Below are 7,631 nucleotides of genomic sequence, written 5' to 3'. Positions count from 1 at the left end.
AACAAGTTAAGAACTATACACACACACACACACACACACAATAAAAAGCAGAAAGACACTTTAAACATTAAACAGTGCATCTGTTACAGACAGACATCCCTCCAGTTGTCTGGCACAGGATCCTCCGAACGCAAGCGCCTGTTGAAACATACAGAATGATAATGAAAAGTATGGTTAAATAACATTTTGGAACAAAACAAAATAGAAATGGGTATCCAAATGTACTTTAAGCCTAAATGTTTGCCTAAAAATCTATATATTAACAGGTATATATAAAAACAGGTGATGCAAACTTACTCGTTGTGCTGTGCTCGAAGGCCACCCTGGCCTCGCCATCTACGAGGACACAGGATGGCCTGGTGTATTCCCTGTATTGGGATCCCTGTATACAGGGTTATTGCGATAAGCAAGGGATGCGAGCGCCGAATTACCCAGGTCACATGGGGTAACTGCATCTCATGTCATCTCAAACCTTTTTCTGAGTTGATCTTGATCTGGTCAGACAGTTCTTTCTCCAGCTTTTCCTTTACATCCGTCCAATGTGCAAATTCTTTCCGGAATCTCTTAAAGAATTGTGGCGTTTTCCCTTTATCTAGTACCAGAGAGCTGGAGATCAAGCTGGAGAGCTGGAGAGAATGCGAGTTAAGTCCCTTTGAGAAGGAGCATGACGTGATATAAAGCTAAACAAATCGCCAAACATGATGCAATGAAGCAGGAAAGACACCTCCTGTACCTGTCCGAGCCGCCGGACTCACTGGGCATCTCTAAAAACTGAACTCTGGGTTTGCGGAACAGAGACTCGTCATCGGTGGAGGTGGAGAAGTTCATGGCCGCTACAGAGACAGAGAGAAGGTTAACACTCCTGTAAGGATACCACAATCATTAACGCATGGAATCGTTAATGAATCAGATAGTCGTTATAAAACGAATTGATTCCTTTGTGAGCATTTCAATGACTTTAAAGAGCCCCTATCATGGATTTTTGAAAATGACTGTTCACATGGTGTGGAATATAGCTCTAAGGGAATGAAAATCTGAAAGTGCACCGTATATAAAGTTATGGTCTTTTAAATGAATTGTTTTTGAAACGAGTCATTAGCTGTTACATCGTGACGTAGATACATACTGGCCACGCCCAGTTACTGCGCGCGCAGACGGAAGTGTAAACTGGAAGTCTACACACTCAAACACTTCATCATAGCATCATGTCGAGAAGACGCTGTGTTCTACTATGCAGAGATAGTTCAGCCACTTTGTTTTCATTTACCAGGGACGAGCATGTGAAGAATCGGTGGTTAGAGTTCATATCAACACTATAGCCCGATTGTGTTCTCATCCTTTTATTGACAAATAACGTTAGTTCAAAAACATAAATGAATTCAAATGTGCATTCACAAGCAGTTGTTCCTGAAGGAGGGCTCAGTAACTTACTTACCCAGTGTATATGGATCAGCTTCCTCCTCCGAATCACAACCTTTAAGTATTACTAATAATTTTTGCTTTTATGGGTTTTGAACGGTTTTGTTGCGTTAGAGCGCGAGGCAGTATGTGTGTGTGTGTGCGGGCGCGTGTGTAAGTTACGCTCAGCGCAGCTTCTAGGTCTCCAATGTCAATTTTTTTTAAATATGTGAAATGTTTGTCGCAGTTATTGGAGTTGTCAAAGAATAGAGCGTCTTGTAGTACTGCAGTGCTTTATCAATATGTTTATGGGTCTGTCATCTGACCAATCACCGCCGATTAGAGTCACGCTAGAGTGGTTTGGAAAAACGAGTCGTTGTACGAATCATTTGGGAGTCTGTGAGCAAATCAGTTAAAAATAAATGCATATTATACGACAAATAAAGTGTTTATCCTTGCATGGATGTTAAACTGTTTTTGGGAACTCCTAAAACAAAAATAGGAACATTTCAAATGCTGTGATAGGGGCTCTTTAAACCCTTCAAGCACGAGATGACTTGCACACTGTTTTGTGTGCTGCACACATGTGTAACAGTATATAGCTTGTTTTCACGTGACGTCACGCCACTGTGTTGCCATGGCGCGAAACGCAGATGGAGGGCAGGAAGTGATTTTCTATATTTAGGAAGCACTATAACACACTCAAAATGCCTATGTTTGGCGTCGTTTACGGTTGCTCAGATCGATCAAACCACAAGGAGTTTTTATCGTGTGGCCAAAGTTGTTGTTCATAAGGGGGGAAAATACAAGAAATTGACAGAAAAACACCGGGAAAAATGCTTTGCAAACCCTCGTCTGCGGTCGGGAAAAGCCAAATGGGAAAATGCCAGTGAGAGTGTGTGTGTGTGTGTGTGTGTGTGTGTGTGTGCAGTGATCACTTCATTAAATGTGAGATAATGAATACACTTAAGTGGCTGTTTGTGAAACGTACCAGACTAGTTTCCGAACTTCGTAAAGTCAAAGTATGTCTGTAAGACGAGTTATGGCGCTTTTCCACTGCATAGTACGGTACGGTTCGGCTCAGTACGCTTCGACTCGGCGCGGAAGAGTTCGGATCGCTTTGCGTTTCCACTGCAGTAGTACCTCTTCAAAGTGTGTGGGACTGATCGTTATTTGCGCGCGCCTCTACTGCCATGACATCATCTTAAAAGCGCCACATTTTCAAACCCACAACACAGGAACAATGGAGCCTATCGAGGGGATGGTGTTCCTGATTCTCGGTATGTGGTTGTTTTTAACTGCTAGATGGAAAAATGTGTTTAAAATGAGGCTGATGGCAGCAAAACAAAAATACTGCTAAAAAAGTGTCTCGTGTCGCAAATCCAATGACGCTAGTAGTGACGCTGGTAGTGACGATTCTGTCTGACCAATCAGTGATCTGCAGTGTTTCACGTCACATTTTAGTACCGTTACGCTACGCTTGGAACCTCAACAGACCAGGTACCATTTAAAGCGACCTGAAGCGAACCGTACTGTACTGTACCATGCAGTGGAAAAGCACCACAAGTGAGCCGTACCGAACCGTACTATGCAGTGGAAAAGCGCATTAGTTGCTGATATCTACAGCCTCGATGGCAGGCAAATCTCTCAATTCAGTTGAAAATCGGTCCTCTTTATAACGCAAGGATCACGTCCAACATATGTCTCAATTTTCTGTTGATATATTTCTCTTGTAATAGCGTCCATTGCGCTCTTCACTCCTTGCCCTCCATCTGCATTCCGCGCGTCAACACAATCACGTGACTGCAAACCACCTATTGGATCCATGCAGCTCTTAAAGTGACAGTACACACACACACACACACACACACACACACACGACATGTGCCGGTATTCGGTAATGCGAAAAATCGCGGTAATGAATATGCACGATATTGTTATCGCGGGCTCTTCAAAATACCGTGAAAAATAATAAATTCAAATTTAGACTTTTAGAGCGTGCATTAGCTGCTTATTTTCCTCCGCTTATTTCCAATAAGCAGCATTAGCTGCTTATTTTCCTGCGCACTCTGATGTAAACAATCCCCACATGTATAAGCACTGTGTGCATGCGGCAGAACGCTCCCGACGATGCATCCCCGCAGGGCTGCCAACTCACACATTCAGCTTGAGACTTTCAGACAGGACGCGGAATACGCGCAGGGTTTTGTTGCTGCACCGACCTGCATCGACCACGCCGGGGTTAAAGTTCAAAAACTGGAAAACGGCTCTTTTTTTAAGGTTTTTGTTTTTGGTTTGTTAGCTCTACTACATATAATTACATTTATATTTAATGTGGTTTCCACATTAAATGGACAGCGTCGCTAGCGCTATACAGTGTCAATAGAAATGTATTGATCAGGCTAGGTAATAGACTAATAGTGATAGTAGTTTGTTAATAATACAATCAAAAACGACATATGTGAAGGTTCTCAGTCCACTCCAACGAAGTTTAAAACCTAGGGCAGTTCAAAACGGTTACAAAAACATACCAGTAGGTGTCGCACTGTGTTTGCTGCTGTGTGCAAGCTACTGTCATGGAGATTAACTTATGTTCTGTAATAAAAACTTTCCATTATAACTGTGCTTTCACAAATTAGCCTACTCACCAAAATGAGCTCTTTCTCCTCATTAGGCATATTTGATCATGTAGTCTATACAGTATGGTCATGATTTGGCTATTATTAAATAATAAAACAGTAGATCAACATGAAAATCACCGCAGTCTGTGATATTTAGAACAAGAATCTGCTGGATTTTTCTAAAAAAAAAAAAAGATTTTAGTCTGCCGACACCAAGCACATAGCTACACCTTGAGCCTACACAACTTTGTGTCCCAGCTAGCATGAACAATCAGCCCGAGCTCGGCTGCCCCGTGGCGTCTGCGGCTACGTGTTAACCGGGCCGATTGTGGCCCGCAGCTCGCTCTGGAACATGCATTTTTGTTACGGCTGTAAAACACTGGGCCGATTCATGTTCACCATAAAAACCGGCTCTGGCTGTATGATTTAGACCACTTCTGGAAATGACTCGGCTTAGGTTAAATCAAGGATGGTTTAAGCAAAAATAACATAAAAAAAAAAATATTTTAAAATTGACGTAAATTCCTGACCGTATCAGATAATGTTAGATGCGGTAGCTATGCAGTAAATAATAATTAAATAGTGTTAAATAGTTAAATATTAAATAGTGCACAGAGGATTCTTTAATATACCAAAGCTTTACATTTATGTATTTTAAACATGCATTCGCATTTAAGCTGACAGACGCACAATATGTTTAAGCGTAAATGGTGTGACCATGGGCGCGAACGCGCTTCTCCGAAGAACAGATTGCGTGACAGCGGTAAGGCAGCTTTGAAAAGCTGTCTATGGAAAAATCTACAGAAAAGTTTGGGCCCATGGAGGGACTATCATTGGATACCACCTGATGAATTTTGTTTTTCTAGCACCTCATATTCATTGTATAATAGTCTTCTTTGAAATGTGTAGGACTACCTTGAAATGTTTTGTTTACATTCCAGATTGATTATAAAGGCCAGATGTTGTCAGCAATTACTAGGCTGGTAATGAGCAGAATAACCTATACTTAACAACTGCCATCATTATTTGTTTCAAGACCACTTGAGAACACCTAAAGTTTTAATAATATTTATTGAATATAATTTATGGAATTCTACTTTAAAATAGCCTAGTTTTTTCAGATAAAGTTCAGCGTAGTGATGCATCATGCACAGTTCACTTCTCCATCATCTATTGTGATATCTGTCATTGTTTCTACAGTGCGTCACCTCTCGTCACTACCGGATAAATTAAAATGGGCAAAGAGGCGGGACGCGGGTGGAGCTGAGGTGCTAATGCTATGCTACTGCCGCTGAAATGACAGCTGATTGAAAAAGTAAAGCCAATGGTTAAAGTTCATGTTTTGCCCTTCGAAATATTATAATAGTTAAGACGTAACTAAAAGTGAGACTATTTACTTTACTTTTTTATCAACTTTATTAATCTCACACAAGGGGCAATTAGTTGAGAGCATGTATACAAATACATTAACACAGATCACACACATTTCTCACAACATACAAGCAGTCAACTATGTGCATCGTGATGCATTGTTATTCTGCTAGTTAAAAATGTATTAATTACTTACAATATTGCTCTAAGCTTGTGCATGTGACAGTGATTCAAGGCCGCCTCTCAGTTTCTCAGATGGTCAAACCAAAGATATTACCTCAGAACTTCAAGAACATGAACTAGAAATCCGCGCTCATTCAAAGCGCTGAAATCATCAGACATCCATTAGTGCATGCGAGGGAAACAGCTGGAAACACGGCGCTGGTCGTTCTCTCCATACTCAACACGACGGAATCCAACGGCGTGCACGGGCGAAGGTATAATACATGTATTAAATTGTATGAAATAATCCCGGAAAAGCACAAACACAGCTGAGGGTGACGTTAACAGACAGCAGACAAACGACTAGCAGTGAAAGCGGCGGCAAGAATCCACCTGTCACTCAAGTGGCCACGCCCTTAATTATGCAGAACTTTAAGGCTTAAATATAATTTAAACAGATGAGTTGTAAAAAAAAATTTACCCCCCTCACAGTTGTCATGAAGGGAAAAATGAGCTCTATAGACCAAAGCCACTTTTTGCTCCAGGCTGTAAACATGTTTTTTTCTGCTGTAAAGTTGGGCATTTTAACATGGGGGAGATTCAGATTTGAGCGGCCACTCGATAAATTGCAGTTTAATTCACTTCCGTGTTGGCTTCAAGAGAGAGACGGGGAGGTTGCCGCTTGGTCTGGATAGGCATGATATTAAATAGTTGAAATAAACTACTGTTGCTAACATATTTATTCCGGCCCAGGTTTCTATTTATTCATTGATTTTTCTTCTTCTAACGTGACTCTGGTATAACGTTAGCGTATTATGACCGTTCTAAAAGCTTGGCTTTTATTTTGATAGGCCATATTTACTATTACTTCCGGGTCACGTGGCCAACCTGTAGATCTTCAAACGGAAAAATGGTAAAGGAATTGAAAAAAAAAAAAAATCGGACCGTTTTCGTTTTTGGATTCAGAACCAAAAACTGGAAAACGGCTCTTTTTTTACGGTTTCTTTGTTTTTGGTTTGAAACGACAAACGAAAAAAGGGTGGTTTCTCGTTATTTTGTCTCTTTTGTTTCAAACGAAAAAACAAACTATCAAAACGTACACGTACCGACTTGGCATTTTGATAGTTCTGTATTCATTTGGCCATTTAGGTGCGCAACCAAAAAGCTAATCAAATGATCGATCTCCTAACTTGCACTGTTTGTTGGCGGCGTCACGGCGACCATCAGTAAACGTTATGGATACAAACAATATTTTATATTTTTTATTAAGCTGTTCATGTCTTTACTAAAATCTAAATTAGATAATCAAAGGGAAGAGTGCTCTTAAAACTCACGAGCTGGAGCGATTTGACCGAACGTAATAGACTCGCTGTTTTTGCTGATGGTGAATCGTCTTTAGCATACAATGCATTCTTTACAAACGTAACTAAGTTAAACGCGTGTTTAAACAACACCTAGGGAAACTCACTTCACCTTCAGAGGTTCTGAGTCTCTCCAGTCTCTCCAATCGTGCAGGGCCTTCTCGCGCTGTGTGTGTGTGTGTTTGTTAGAGCACGACAGCGGACGCCGCTGCCGGTTTTAGCTCCACGTCGAATCAGGGGGAGGGGCTAATAATATGAAGGTATATTTGTTTCTTTATTATTCAATCAAAAAAACTATTTTCAATTAAAAAAACCTTCACTTCACTGGAAAAAAAAAACTTTTCAATCAAAGAAAAAAGTGTTTGAATTCAAAAATATATTTGAGACTAAAAAAAAATACATTTGACCACTGCTTTTCTTTGATTGAAAATGTTTTATTGGATAGAAGTCCGTTTTTTTGTTTAAAGTAACCTTTTTAATTAAAGTAACATTGTTTTTTGATTGGACCATATAATGGGGACATTTGTGTCTTTATCATTCAATCAAAAAAGAAGTTGCTTCAAACAAACAAACAAACAAACAACAGAATCAATAAAAAAAAGTCACTTCAATGAAAAGATAAACATTTTCAAAAATAGAAAATCGTTTTTGAATGCAAATAAAATATTCGAGAGTCCAAAAATTGCATTTGAACACTTTTTTTAAAAAAAATAGAAAT

At 40.0% G+C, this 7,631-nt stretch overlaps 1 long non-coding RNA gene across 1 annotated transcript; it reads right to left on the bottom strand.

The window, feature by feature from the left end:
• Positions 1–302: 302 nt before the first annotated feature.
• LOC148997710 (uncharacterized) lies at positions 303–7,090 on the bottom strand. The gene is made up of 3 exons (XR_016146394.1): positions 7,026–7,090; positions 734–833; positions 303–626 (listed from the first exon to the last, which is right to left on the bottom strand). It is a non-coding gene; the product is annotated as an uncharacterized LOC148997710 (long non-coding RNA).
• Between the last annotated feature and the right edge of the window lie 541 nt (positions 7,091–7,631).

The sequence above is a fragment of the Pimephales promelas genome, chromosome 2 (assembly GCF_988280905.1).
Source record: "Pimephales promelas chromosome 2, fPimPro1.hap1.1, whole genome shotgun sequence".
Classification (NCBI taxonomy): Eukaryota; Metazoa; Chordata; class Actinopteri; order Cypriniformes; family Leuciscidae; genus Pimephales; species Pimephales promelas.
This window is presented reverse-complemented; position numbering and strand designations above follow the sequence as displayed.